Here is a 16,088-nt window from a genome sequence, read left to right on the forward strand (position 1 = left end):
CAATATTAAAATTTAATGCAAGTAGAAACTTCTGTTCATATTGTTTATAGGCATGCACTTAATAGTACATAAGATAATTGAATTCTTTTGAGAGTACCATTTCTATATGAGTGATAATAAACTACACTCGTCTAAGTTTGTCCAATATTGATTTAAGGTCTTTCATGATAATTTAAGGGAGACATAAATTCAAATGACACAACATCTAATATGGTTAGATAATTGAATAGGAAATTTCAAGAATGTTAGAATGTTCTATTGGTCAGTAGGACATATAGGAAAACTAATATCCAACATCTATGGAGTTTTTTTGAGGTTAGACACAGTAAAGGAGAACATGATGGTGTTGCTACATGCATTAAGAGAGCCCTTTGCATAGGGAAACTAAATTTTGAGGAAAAATCCAAATTAAAAAATGTACATGACATTGTGGAATGGTGCAAAAAATCTTTATACATAGGATCAAGGTAGAATTCTACAATCAAACATTTTTTCTGGCTAGCTGAAGGGAAGAATATCCTTTCAAGATATGGCTATGATACAATTAGTGGGTTAGCTAAATGACATTCATTTAGGAGTTCTAATTTTAACACTTGGACTATGTGGGCTAGGGAGCTTATATATTTTTTTCAATTATGTGTTGCATGTGAATGGGAAGAATGAAAGAATACATAATGGGTTGAAGAATGACAACATAAATCATTAGAACCTACTAAGACACACTAAAGATGATAATATAAATGAAGACCTAAATTTTAAATTTTCATAAGAGGATTATAATCATGTTTCAAACCTCATGCAACCTAATATGTACAATTTAATTCAATTTATTATGATTTTGATTCAATTTATATTGTTTATTTGTGTATTTCAAAAATTTAACTCAAGTACATGGATGTGTACTTTAACTTATCTTTTAGGACATGTTTATGTTGTTATTGCACTTGATGATAATGATGAAAAAATTGAGTACTAGCTAGCTAGATGTGTGGAACCTAAGAAAAAATTGATAAGTCATCAAGCAAATGATGATGGTTTTTAGTATCCAATTGGGTATGTCATTATAGCTGGCAGATGGCTACACAAATACCTAACAAGAAGGAATGGTTTACCAACATTTGAAGACTACCAATTAGAAAAGAAGATTTTACACTATTCTCATTTGGTGATGGAAATGAATATTAAATTAGAAAGATATAAAGGAAGACCCATAAATAAGGTATTGTTGATACTTTCAAGGGAAAAATATGAGGGAAGAAGAAAGCTAACAACCAAACAAAAGCCAGATACGAAAGGACAACACACCGATTAACTATTTTTCTTGAAATTTCTCTTGTCCTCCTTCCAATCCCTTCCTTGCTATTAGTAGAAACACCTTGATCCTCAGGGACAATGATAATGACCTTCTCCCTAGGGCTACCCTCTAACTTGACAATGGGAATTTTAACATGCTCATTGGAGACTTTGAGAATATTATAGCTCTGACACCTTGGCCTCCAACCTATAGAAAGCCACCATGACAATTAAAGAGTCCACCATAGGATTCTCCCTCTTCAAAGAATGAAGAGACTTGTGCCTATCAATCCTACCCTCTAGAGAACTCATCCTCTCTTTCAAGTCCATGACTTGATGAAATAACCACTTAATGGATCTAAAGTTATCCAGCAAACTATTCTTGGAATTATTAAGCATGTCTATACTCTCCTCCTCACTATTATCACTCTGAATTATCATTGAGGGATCTATAAGCTCCTAGAGATCCACTTTTCTTGGCTCCACCTCTCCAACCATAAGGTTAATTTTCTCTTTGGAAATTCCAAGGATCACCATGTTCATGTTCATGTTTTTGCATGCCATTTTCCTACCCTTAGAAGGGGCTAAGGAATCTTTAGTAGAAACCTTGGCTTGAGTAGTATGGTTGGAAACAACATCCTAGTCCAACCCCTCAATAGGAGAGTCATCCCCATACTGATCCTTAATAAGATTTAGTGGGGAGTCCAAACCTTGCAGCCACCAACATTTCCTTTCCCAACTTTCTGCTTCTTCCTTGATGGCTTAATGATCTTACTGGTACCCTCTTCATCAATGTTAATATCCATATCATCAACCTCTTCCTCATACTCATCAAACAAGATAAAAAATTTGGCTTCTCTTTTGGGCACAAGGACCCTACCATGCTTCAAGGCTGCACTAGTCACAACATCATCACAATTATGATAAATATTCCCAATGGATGAATGTCACTTATATAGCATAGCTATCATATTGATGTCACAATTCTGATGATAGACTAGAAGCTTATGACATTGTAATTATGATGACATACTTTCATAGTTGTGATGTCATGAACATGAAATCTTGTCCCTTCTTCCAAATTATGATAGTGTCATCTATTTCTATTATGATGGATACCCTTGTTATTGTAATTTTTGGTAGAAAAGTCCAATGACTATTCAACATGAGCCAATTTGTGTTTCTGTCACCAAGGTGATAGGTAGACGTCACAATTGCAATGACCACCCATCACAAGTTTTATCCAAATGTAGTAGTGTCTCTAGTAGGTTTGATATTTTTTATTACCAATAGGTTTGACATCAATGACAACATAACAATTGCTTCAATTGTAGTTTCCAACACAAGGAAGCTAAACATTATTTTGAAGAGGTAAAAGAAGTTATTCCTACAAGACCTACTATTATCAATCCTATTTTTTCTAAGGAATTTATCTTGTATGCCTTTGGAAGAAAAAATTATATTTATGCAATATTAGTACATAATAATAATGACAATCATGTAAATCCCATAGCCTTCTATATCCAAGGTTTGGATGGTTATGAACAAAGATATACTTTTGTTGAAAAATATGTTCTAGCTATTATTAGAGTATTGAAAAAATTTAGACATTTGGTTTCACATAATCTTATTTATCTTATGGTTGCACACCCTAGTATTTTCTGTTGAACAAGGATCTTAACCATTAGAGGGCTAGCTAGATCACAAAAGTTATCAAATATGATGTCAAGATTAAGATTACTAAACTGATTAGAGGAAAAGGCTTATGTGAATAGCTAGTTGGGAATCTTATTGATAGTGAACTAGAAGCTATGAAAGTTATCCTAATTAATGGTGATGAAGGACATAATAAAGAGGTGAAAAATACCTCTAGTTGGGTAGCAAAAATGAAACATTATCTTCTTACTAGTCAATGTCCCTAAGGTTTGAACAATGCAAAAAGGAGGTATTATTGACTGTAAGCCATTCCATTTGTACTTATTTATAAATTTTTTTAGGATGAATGTTGATGGTATTCCTTTAGTGGAGTATCCTAAGCATTGATAGAATAGTTGGGGAGATTGACATGTTGCATTCATGACTATGTTTGTCATTGATGTCAACATAGTATTGTTTCTGTCAAGAATAGAAGGATACCATAAAGAGAACAAGGTCGTACAGATTTTGTATTGATGATGGGATCAAACATAGTTCAGGATATGATCTACATTATGTCCTAATGATGTGAAAAGTATGCATACAAAGAGACGAAGACATGTGAGAGTTATTCAAGAGCTACAAAGGATAGTGTGTAGATAGAGTACTTGAGAATTGGTTTATGATGTTTCTATTGTATCTCTTAATAGGGATAGAATCATGATGAGAAAATTTAGAAAGTGATAGTGGACAACCTGATGATGATATTAGTGATTATGCAAGGTTGGAGGTTGCACATGTGAGAAGTTGTACTGACTACGAGCCGATAGTGTTTTGTAATTGTGAAAAGATGTGAGTAATTGTGCAAGTGAAAATTGTGAAAGTGATATGAAAAGTTAATAAATGCATGTAAGTGATCAAAGGGTTCAGTTTGATCCAAGTTTAAAGATGTGGTATTGAGATTAGAGTAAGTGTTTGGTGTGACATTGGCATAGAGAAAGAGTTTGAATTGCAGAGTTTATTTCTATTATTCTATAAGGAATAATATAGAGGATAGTTGGATAGTGATTTTGGTGGTCTTTCCCCTGAAGCTATTTGGATAGTGGGTCCACCTAGCTTCTACAACTCCTAACAAGGTTGGCACAACTCCTAAAAGGGTTGGAATCTCCTAATAGGGATTCAAGGTCTCCTAATAGGGATTGATATGTAGTGAATGTATTCCATTGGCTCCTAATAGAGTCCACCCTCTTAAAAGGAACTTTTATATTAATACATCATTTTGTGGGTACCATCCCCACTGGGGTTTTCACTCTGATCAAGGGGTTTCTCTAGTTAATATATCTTGTGTTATTGTGTATGTGTAGTTTCTTATGATTTCTAATTATATTATTCACATGCTTAAGTTTTAATAAGGTTGATAAAATTTATATTGATTTGATAAAATATTCACCTCCCCAACCCCCTCTTAGTTATCTTGGTGGACTCTACTTCCTAAAAATTGGTATCAAAGCATCATGTGCTTGAAGCAAAATCTTAGCACCTTAAAGAGATAAATGGTGGGTCATTTAAAGAAAGAAAGTCCTAATTTTGATTTTTAGAAGATGGAGTTCCTCAATCAGATATAAAAATTATGTATAGAACAGAACAATGTGTCTCTAGATCCAAAATCATTTTGTTACATACAAAAGAATATATCTACATAATCAAGGAGTGTAAGCACATGTGAAGATGGATCCATATCTGAAGAATCTAGAAGGATTGAAGAAGGAATCTCCCTACTTATGAAAAAGAGCCAAATTGTATGAAATTTTTTGTTTGTTGGATATGTAAAGAATTTGGTCATTTTTCATCCCAATGTCCTAAGAGAGTAAGAAAGACTAGAAATAATTTCCTCTTTGGTGATGATAAAAATTTAAAAGAAAGTTTGGAAAGATTCTTGAATGATAGTGATGATGAAGATGATGAGCTTGAATCGGTTAAGACATTAGTACATTTGCCCTTGATTTTTTACCATCATTTTTGACCAAAGGCCATTTTGGATTGTGATTTTTAATTTTTTCTGTTTATGTCCTGAGAAGGTCAAGGTTTCGATGCCACTCAAGTTTTTTTGTCAAAATTTTGATGTCACTTAAGTTTAGTGTCAAAATTTTGATGAATGTGGGATATAAACAAAAAAAAGAAAATTAAATCCTAGTTCATTTTGTTTTAGGGGGCTCGCACATGGGCAAGAGGAAGGGTTTTTTAAATTTTGATGAACAAGAGATACAAAGAAAAAAAGAAAAGGAAATCTCAATTCATTTTTTTTTAGATGAATCATAGGTGGGAGGAAGGATTTTTAGCTACACATGTCAAATGACAACGCTAGTAAGTCCTTCTTTAACTGGGATAAATGCCTTACGCTAATGCTTAGTGTATTTGTTTTGGTAGTAATGCTAGAAAGTAACATAAAAAACTAGGCCTCACAAAACACCTTCTACAATTTTTTTTTAAAAATATATTAAAGATTATTTGGATTTCCTATTACATGCTTTATTTCCCTTATTATTTTATTCCATCTCCACTAAAAAGGATCACTACAAAGACATAGATGAAAATGACACAAAAAGAGAAAATATATATGCACCCTTGAATCCTGAATGAATGAATGAATGAGAAAACTAGTTGCTTCTATTTATGTAAATAGGAATGTCACTCATCAAATCCCTCTACCTTTATAAATACAAAACCCACACACTTGTTGCTACTATGTATGGAAATAGGAATGGATGAGTCATGGTAACTATTTGACAAAATCTGGTAGCATAGATGAGACTTGGTAATTGTGGGAGTCTACATCTCTCTCATTTATGGGTGCTTTTTTATGCATATCTATGCTTGATTTTCTTGAAATAATTAATCAAATCCTTATTATTTTTGTTCAAAAGAAAAAGAAAATGTTTATGTTATGCATGGCATTGTCATAATTCATCAAAGTTCTTCAAACTAGTAGCTAGAATTGCACTTTTAAAGTGATTCTCATTTTGAAATCATCTATCTGTTGTTTGGAGTGTGTTGGAGTAAATACTTGATATGACCATTCTTATCCTCTTTCTGTATGGATATAAATGAACATACTACTCTATATATCTAATAACTCATTCCAAAACTTATTTCTTTATCTCTCACATGCCTCGTACAAATTCTCTGTTTGATTTCTATTGATATGTCTAACAAGAAAAATGGCCTTTGATAGCCATCTTCATTCTCATAATGTTATAATGTCACACATTTTCATTGTTATGGGCTATCTATTTTGTTACCAATATGATGATGCCGTGATTTCTTATTGTGTTGATATTTCTCTTTGAAGATGCAGCAAGGATTCTTCCATAAATTTTTCAAACTTAATTGGAATTGATGTATCTCCATTTGTATTGTTTGAATGATCCTCCTCTTTATAACTTTCAAGTATAGAAGTTTTATTTAACTTCAACATACTCATCAGAATGAACTAATGTATCTTTTGTATAGATTATTAATTCTTGTAACAAGCTTTTGAACATGGTAATTTTTAAATCGTATGATTTGTTGGTATATAATGGACAATATTATATGTGTTAATCATGTAGCACTTATAAAATCATTAACCCATGTAAGATTCCATTACATTTCATAATGATAGCGATGTATTATTTTCCTATAGTTATATTAGCTTGATGTATAGTTGTTGAATTGCAAGAATCTTTACATTTGAACTATAATCGTCAAACTTTCACCATTCATTATAAGTCTACACCTTTTCCTAGTTGATTATACCCTTTTGATAATCCTTATATCACACCTTGTTAAATACTCATGATCATCCTCACATCACACCTTGATAAATACTCATGATCATCCTTACATCAACCATGAATTCTATTTTGATCATATCTTGACCATGTCATCATTTACATAGTACCCATAACCCACAACTCCAAGCTTGACAACTTTGCACTTTCCTATCATCATTTAGGATAACCCAACTATCTATTAATCTTACCATATAGTATATTCCTTACCCCTACCATGTAATCAATATTTATACATATCCAAGGCTTTTCCCATAACCATACACAACTTGGATTCACTATGCAATAGGATCCAAATGAAACGAAATAAGTTTTATACTTTGCTATCATGCCATGACAATCTACTTCAAATCTGCACCTTTCTTTGATCCAAGACAAAAATATTGGTTTAAGAATTCATAGAGGCCTTGCCTTCCACACATAAAATTAATCTCAATATAATCCTCTCATAACATTCAAACCAAATTTGGATCATCAACTTCAAAATACAAAGTCTGTCAAACCTTGATAGTGAAGAATCACAGTCATGTTTTAATGACCAAATGCACATTACATTTGCTACTTGATCACCTAAAAACAATTTTGATAGATAATATAAATATTCCATCTCATCCCTTTACAAAATGAGTGGCTCATTCAACTTGAAACTTTAAGAAATTACATTTTGAAGTTTATGCGTATATCTTAAAATGAGGGCTTAGTAGTCAAACTTTAAAATGCGAGTCTCCGAAAGTAAAAATTTAAATTTAGTGATTCAAAATATGAATTGAAAAGTATTTAAAATACTAAAATTATTGAATAATGGAATCTCATAAAATACACCTTCACCAATAGAATTCAATAAACTCTTACTCCCATTAAACCTATCAAATACCATAAACTCTCTTCCCAATACATCATAACCCTTATATGTCTATTTGCCTCAACATGGAATTTATTGTAGTACATTAACCATTCATGACTCCAATATATTTTATAGGCACTAATGGTCCTAGTTACATTTATTTGAGGCCTATGGAAAAAGCTTTGGCTTGATCATGCAATGATAGGAACTCTGTGAATAGACTCTCTTCCTATTGTTCTAAAAAGTGCTTTAGTAATTTTTGTATCTTTATCCATTCAAAAAAAGTACAATGAGTTAATCCTACCTAATTTATGCTTCATTTTTCCATAATACTGTGGGTTCTTCTCTTCATATAGAAATGCAGTAATCTTGATTGGTCCATTTTACATACCACAGATATCAAAGTATCAAATAAATGATATAAATAGACAATTACTTAATATGTTGGAAGCTTGCACTTTTCCTGTGTAATTGATGTAACTGTGCATTTAAAATATTTGCATACTTATGAAATGGTGCATTATTTCTATTAGGAGTCTTATGGTGACTAAGATAAATAAGCTCTAACCCTCTAATACAAGTACCCATGACTTACTATTATTTCTGAGGGTTTCTCTTTTAAGACATGAACTCTATATATTAATGTTTACTATTTATAGCTTCAATGTGGTTTTAATAGTGTTTTCATGAGTGACTGTATCATTTGAATACAAAATGATGATACCATCCATCATTGAAATATAACATATTTTTCTATTAATTTTTTAGAAATAAACATCTTTGGGCATCTATATTTTATATTTTAATTGTGGAATTTATCTTTCTACTTTTCTATTCAATATACTACACATTTAATATACTTAACTTTGTTCTAACATCAAAAGCCTTCCTAGTTCATAATTTATTTAATATTTCTTTTGTTCATATTTCCATGAGAATTATGTGAATCTATCTATAGTTTATTTAATACAACTTATAATAATATACTTCTCCATAAAAAGAAACATCTCTTGTGCCTGATCCTATTTAAATCCTCTTCTATTTTTTCTAGAAAATATTCTATAATTATCTCTTATACACATTTCCTTCCCTTGGATGATCATTTATCCTTACTTGAGTAGATTAGTGGCAGGAAGAAGCGATCTTTCCATAACTATGCAACTTTCTTTAAATTTTTTTTTTGATTGATTTGATTTTAATTTAGAACTTTTATTAAGTTCAAAATCTTACTATGTGTATGAAAATCTGAAATATGCAAAGACTCCCTAAATAATTCATTCAATTAAGATTATTTTAAGAAGGAATAATAACTTTGTCTACAAAAATAATGTGTTTGGGGAACATTTATTATCAATTCCCTCATGACCTCAAGGGGGAGTTTGGTGTACATTTTTGTTTTTGCATGCCTCTTCTCATGATTTAGGTTATATAGATAGAAATGGTCAATGTTACCAGCTTTTTAAAAAAAATCAAATTATTTTCCTAAATATTTCAACACCAACTACTCATTGTCATTTACATTTTGAAACCAATTACCTATTGTCATTTAAATTTTGACACCAATGACTCATTGTCATCAAAATTTTGACACCCACAACTTATTTTTGACATACTTTTGATGAAGATGGTGTCAATGCTATAGCATCCTCATTGAACATAGATGTTTCCCAATGTCAAAATTGAAAGATTTTGACAACTAATTAAATTTGGATGCCACATCTGGCTAGCATTTCACCTTTTTTTATGTCACAGTTGGTTACAATTTTGATGATTCTTTTTGTCATCAAAATTATGACGATAAATTAGTGATGAGGGAGTTTGTCAAAAAATTGACCAATGCATGTTGAAAAAAGTGTCCAAATTTACTAGTGAAAGAAGAAGAAGATAATCCTAAACCTATCATAGAAAATATTGAAAAATTCTTTGAGACTAGCAATGATATACAAAATGATATTCAAGTTGTGGAACAAAGAGAAGATTCAAGATTTGAACCTAGAGAAGAAGTAAGAATTGAGTATGTGACACCTATACCTAATAGGAATTTGACAAAGAATAACCTTGCTAATCCAATTTTAGGAAGCAAAACAAAATGAGTTATGGCAAGAAACAGGGTGTTGACATTCCAGTCATGTTTGTTATTAGTGACATACACTTATTTAGATTGTGAGTTCATATTGAGCATATTGTACAATTAACAAAGTTAACCAAGCATTTTAGTTGTTACCAAGTTCTACAATTACTACCAAGTCCTTTGGATAGATTTCAGTTTGCACTGAGTAGTTACTACAGAGGTGATGATCAAAAGTGTAAACTAAGCACCTCAATGTATGCTGAGTTTACCAATGCAAATCGATTTATGCAATACTTACTAAGTTTACAGTTGATGTGATGTGAGTCTAGTGTTGAGCAAGCTACTGAGTGTTAACCAAGAGACTTAGTTTATACCGAGCTCACAGTGACAATATTTACCGAGCTATATAGCGTGAATCAAATGATTAAGTTTATATGTCGTGTTTCACAATATTTATTGAGTCACCAGTGCAAATCGAGTTCAAGACTACTTGGAAGTGATCAGTATGGACCGAGCTTCTATGTCTACTGAGTGCATGATAATGTCAAGTATTGACAGTGGATGTTGAGTATCAGAACCTTACTGAGTTAGTCTTCAGAGCCCAAGTTTCTACACTTTGGCTGACTTTGTAATATTTGTGTAAACTTATATTATGGCCAATTTTGTAATTGTGTAATTGGATTGATATATTTGTAATGTATTGTATCACATCCAAAAATAAAAATAAAAATTGAATGGAGAAGTAATGTAATCATCAGAAAAGAGCAGAAGAGTGAATTACAATGGCTATAGTAGTATAAGGAGCAACAAAGATTCATCTATCATAGAAGGTGATTTGTACACTTAGAGGAATCTCATTTAGCAAACCAAGTTGTAGATCATAGATCAACCACTACTTCATCCTAACAAGTGGATTATTCAAATCCTTTAAAAAGGTAGAGCTAATAGTCTTATGTAAATATCTTTACCGAGTGCGTATTTCATTGTATGTTTGTAAATCCCTTTGCAAGGTGGACCTAGTAGTCCTTATTGCACCTAGTAGGGTAGATCATCAAAAGTGATCATTGTAAGCCTTAATAGGCCAAGTTTATACTACAGTACTAAAGCTTGTAGTTATTATCCCCACCCCAGTTTTACTTTCTATTTGGAAGGTTTTTGGCTCACCAAATCTTGTGTTAAAGTGTTATGTATACTTTCATGTTTTTAGTTTCTCATGCATGCAGTTAGATCAAAATTCACATAAAGGTTTAATTGCTAATCAGGATAAAAGTTTTAGAAGTTACTGATTCACCCGTCCCCTGTTGGTAACTTAGCTTTTCATAATATTTCCAACAAAGTGTTCATGAAGAATTGTGTGTGATTTCTTAAGTTGAACAAAAGAGTGAAAATGAGGCATGAATGGGTGATCATTGGATTCAAGCAATGAAAGAAGAATTAGATTAGATTGTGAAGAATGAGACATGGGAATTGGTTCCTAGACCTAGAGATAAGAATGTTGTAGGAACTAAATGGATTTTGAGAAACAAGATGAATAAAAAATGAGAAGTTGTGAGAAATAATGAAATATTGGTATGTAAACGATATTCACGACAAGAAGGTATATAATATGAAGAGAAATTTGACCCTATTGCCATAATTAAAGTAGTAAGGATGTTTTTGGCTTATGTAGTAAGTAAGAAGTTCAAAGTGTGTTAGATGGATGTGAAGTCAACATTTTTGAATAGAGAACTTAAAGAAGAAGTCTACATTGAGAAACTTGAAGGACTTCCTTTGTCAACAAAAGGAGACATGGTATGCAAGTTGAAGAAAGTGGTATATGGACTAAAGCAAGCATGTAGAACTTGCTATGCAAGGTTAGACAAGTATTTGGCAAAATTGGGATTCACTAAAGGTACCACAGATAGTAATTTATGTTTGAAAGAAATTAGAGATGGCTCATTGATTATTGTGATAGTTGTGGATGATATAATCTTTGGAGGTAATGATGATGCAAGCGACAAATTTTTTGATGAAATGAAGAATGAATTTGAGATGACATATTTCTTAGGTTTATATATTGTACAAAATAGTGATGGGATTTTCCTATCATAGACTCAGTATTTGAAAGACTTGTTGAAAAGATTTGGTTTGGAAAGGTTTAAGCCTATTGGTACACTGATGATAACTAGTCACAAGTTATCTAGCAAAGATGAGACACCTACAATTGAGAAAAGGAAGTATAGATCCATGATTAGAGGTTTTCAATATTTGACTCATACTAGACTAGATATAGAAAATGCAATTGGCATAGTAGAAAGATTTCAAGAAGACCCTAAGGAATCACACTATGTAGTAATAAAAAGAATATTCAAATATTTGAAGGGTACACCTAATTTTGGCTTGTGGTATAATAGGTCAAATGACTTTACTCTATGTGCATCTATTGATGTGGATCAGACATGTAGTATGGATGAAAGAAAGAGTACAAGTGGTAATCAGATCATAAGCAGTGTATGTAGCAACAAGAAACAATTGTAATCAGATCATGTGGATAAAATAGAGTACAATATAAGTAGTGTATGTAGCAACAACAAACAATTGTAATTAGATCATGTGGATAAAATAGATGTTGAAAGATATTGGGATAGATTTTTAAAAACTTGTTGTCATACATTTTTATAACACAAGTACATTGATTATGTCTATGAGTCCTATGTTACTTTCTAGGACTAAGCATATATCAATTAAGTATCATGTTTTGCGAGAGAAAGTTACAAAAAAAGAAATTAGATTAGAGCGTGTAAATATGAAAGAGTAGATTACATATATTTTTACAAAGCCTTTTCCTATGGATACATTTGAGGATTTTCAAGGTATGCTTGGGGTTATCCCATGCCTACTTCTAAATAGATGGTGCAGAGAGTACATTAGTCTAGTGGTATAGAGCACTGTTGTTTATTTGGACTCAATGTTGATTCTTCCTGTATGGGGGAGTATCTATGGTAGAGAAGAGTCACCAAGGACTCTTGGTATTAGGTATGAAAAAATGTCTTTGGGCACTTGAGATGGTTGAATACTTTGAATATACGATTGACATAATTATGCCTTTGTCATTGATGTCAATGCAGGAGAGATTGGATGAAAATAATCTTTTGATAGAATGTGGGAGATGTATGTATGGGGGATAATTTTTCATGAGACAACTATCTAAATGGGAAGTATATCAATGGGAGAGAAGTGTGAACAATTCATGTCATCCATTTAAGAATAAGGAAGAATAGATCGAGAATTATTCTTTTGAGTTTCAGATTTGATTGACGAAGAGGATTGTGAAAAGAAGGAGCAATTACAACAACAAAGTTGGATTTGGTATTCTTGGAACTTAGATGTTTTTAATCTATTTTTTCATCAATACCAAAGGAAGATATTGTTAGCATGAATTTTAATGGTATTCCTTTGGGGGACTATCCTAAAAATTAATAGAATAGTTGGGGAGATTGAGATGGTGAATTCATGACTATGTTTGTCATTGATGTCTACATTATTATTTCTATAAAGACTAACAGAGTAACAGACAGAGAACAAGGTCATGCAAACTCTATATTAATGATGAGATCAAGCATAGTCGAGGATATGTCATGCATTGTGTCCTAATGATGTAGACAAGTGTGCATCTAGAGAGTTGAAGACATGCAAGTTCAAGAGTTATAGAGGACAATGTGCAGATAGAGTACCTAAGAAGTTGTTTCTAATATTTGGATTGTATCTCTTAACATGGATATAATCATGATGAGAAAAGTTAGACAATGACAATAGACAACCTAATGATGATGTCAATGAGTGCACAAGGTCAGAGGTTGCACATGTGAGAAGTTGTATTTATTGTGAGCTGACAATGCTTTGTAATTGCAAAAAGATGTAATGAATTGTAATATCTTAATGAAGTTTTATTATAATTAATTGGGAAAGCCTCAAGGCCAAATCAAAAAATTATTTTGAGGATATGGTATAAAGGAAGGTTATTTTCCTTGTGGTGAAGTGTGCAAGAGATGTGAGTGAATCTGTAAGTGAAAATTGTGAAAGTGATATATGAAGTTAGTAAATTCATGTAAGCAATCAAAGGGATTAGTGTGATGCAAGTTTGAAGATTTGGTATTGAGATCTAAGTAAGTGTTTGGTGCACTATTTGCATAGAGAAAGACTTCAAATTGTGGAGTTCAATTTCATTTCTATTATTCTATAAGAAATAATACAAAGACTAGTTAGACAGTGAGTTTAATGGTTTTTTTCCTAATGTTGTTTGGATAGTGGGTTCATATTCCTTCTACAACTCCTAATAGGGTTGGAATATCCTAACATGGATTGATATGTACTGAAATTATTTCTTTGGATCCTAATAGATTCCATCATCTTACAAGGAACATTAATCGTAGTACATCATTTTGTGGGTACCATCCCTACTGAGGTTTTACCTCTAATCAAGGGTTTCCCTAGTTAACATATCTTGTGTTATTGTGTATGTGTATCTTCGAATGATTTCTGATTATATTTTTCACATGCTTAAGGTTTGATAAGGTGTATAAAAGTTATATTGATTTGATAACTGTTTCAGCCCCCATCCCCTTCTTAGTTATCTTCATGGACTTTACTTTCTAATAGTTTTGTGCATAAAGTATTATCATGGAGTGTTATTGAGATGTGTAGAACGAAATCAAATTGAAAATATTTTAGAGGAATTCCATGATGGAGTGGTTGGTGAACGATTTCTCCTAGGACTACAATTCTTAAGATTGTGAGAGTTGGATACTATTGGCTTGATCTCTACAAAAATGTAGTCAAATGGGTAAGGAAATGCAAAAAATGTGCTCTATTCACTAGTAAGAAAAAGCTAGCAGCCCTTCCCCTACATCTTATTCAAGTTAAATAACCATTTCTTAATAAGGATTAGATTTTTTTGGTCCTATTAACCCTCCTTCTAGTTCTATTCACAAATAGATTCTAAAATCCACTAATTATTTGACTAAGTGGACAAAGTTGTAGCTCTTAATGATTCTAATGAAACTTTAGTCTTGAATCTCTACTAGGATATTGTGACTAGGTTTTGTGTTCTAGATTCCATGATCTCTAATAATGACTTGGATTTTTTTGGTATGAATATTTTACAATGGGCTTTGAGAAATAACATCTATTTGAATATCTCATATAACTATTATCCACATGGTAATGGTCAAGTTGACTATATAAACAAAAAATTCATTCAAATTATAAGAAGAGTGATTGTGGATAATCAAATAGCTTAGCACAACAAGCTGAAGCTTTCTCTTTGGGATTATAGAATGACCCCTATAACAAAAATAGGTCTTTTTTTGCTATATTTGCACTTGGTGTATACTTGGATTTTAATTTATTTATTTGAATCAGTAATTTGAAGGAGTTATTTGTTAATTTCAGTCATTCTTGTATTCATTATGGATTTTAAATATTCCATTACTCGCTCCATATAACTATCATGAATGGAAGAATGTAGTTTCTAATCAGTTGATGAGTATTGGATTACTTAGAATAATTCTTGGACAAGATCTAGAACTAGCTACAGGTTTTGTAAAAAGAAGGAAATGGTTTGATAGAATAGGTAAAGAATTTAGCTCTCTTAGATCTACCATGTCCAATTATTTTTTATTTAATATTTCATCCTTCACACATCCTCATGATGCCTAGACTGTATTGGAAGGAATCTTTGGTAAACCTGATAGAATAAGAAAATTCAAATTGGAGAATCAGCTTATTGTTGGATATAATTGATTAATTGTGTGTTGTCTTCGATGTTACACAAATGGCATAATCATTATAAGTTAGTATATGCCTAGCTCACTCAAGTAGTGAAGATAGTTCTCAGTTTTTACCAAGTGTTCCTATGTTTGCCTAGTTCAGAAGGTAGTGTGTACCAAGTTCACTCAGGTAATGAAGGAAAGTTGGAAGGAACCAGTGTTAACCGAGCTCACTTGATTGCCAAAGGATTTTCATAAGTTTTTAGTGTTAACTGAGCTTCTGTTGATTAACAAAGGAAATCACTTCAGAGTTAGTTTCTATCAAGCAAGGTCGGTCAACAAAGGATTTTTTTATTTTGTTGTATTGAGCTTAATTAATCTATCTATTGATTCCAACCAACTAAGGTAATGAATATTGATTATTGTAAATTGTATTTGAGCTGACTTGACAAAGTGAAAGGTATAACTATAAGGTCAAGTTGTGATTTCAAAGTGTGCATGAAAGTGTGCAAGTGAGTGCAAAAGAATGTGCAAATTATGGTGATGTGATTGAAGATCTATTGGTAAGCAAAACAAGCAAATTTGAAGGATAAGAAGAATATCCTTGTCGTGTAGCAAAGCCATATTCAATTATGAAGGATCAAGTACAAGCCTAAAAAATGATCTAA

General features: G+C 31.9%; 1 long non-coding RNA gene across 5 annotated transcripts in view; it reads left to right on the top strand.

Moving 5' to 3' along the window:
* The window catches only part of LOC149572757 (uncharacterized), a 163,181-nt gene that overhangs the window by 61,824 nt on the left and 85,269 nt on the right, over window positions 1-16,088 (top strand). Inside the window, exon 4 of one of the 5 annotated variants that reach the window (XR_016359960.1) lies at window positions 6,278-6,528. The exons of the other annotated variants lie outside the window; for them this stretch is intronic. This is a non-coding gene — a long non-coding RNA (uncharacterized LOC149572757). Of the gene's footprint in view, window positions 1-6,277; window positions 6,529-16,088 lie in introns of those variants that run through there. 5 annotated transcript variants of the gene reach the window in all.

The sequence above is a fragment of the Cupressus sempervirens genome, chromosome 2 (genome assembly GCF_028749045.1).
Source record: "Cupressus sempervirens isolate cs-2001-9-10 chromosome 2, ASM2874904v1, whole genome shotgun sequence".
Classification (NCBI taxonomy): domain Eukaryota; kingdom Viridiplantae; phylum Streptophyta; class Pinopsida; order Cupressales; family Cupressaceae; genus Cupressus; species Cupressus sempervirens.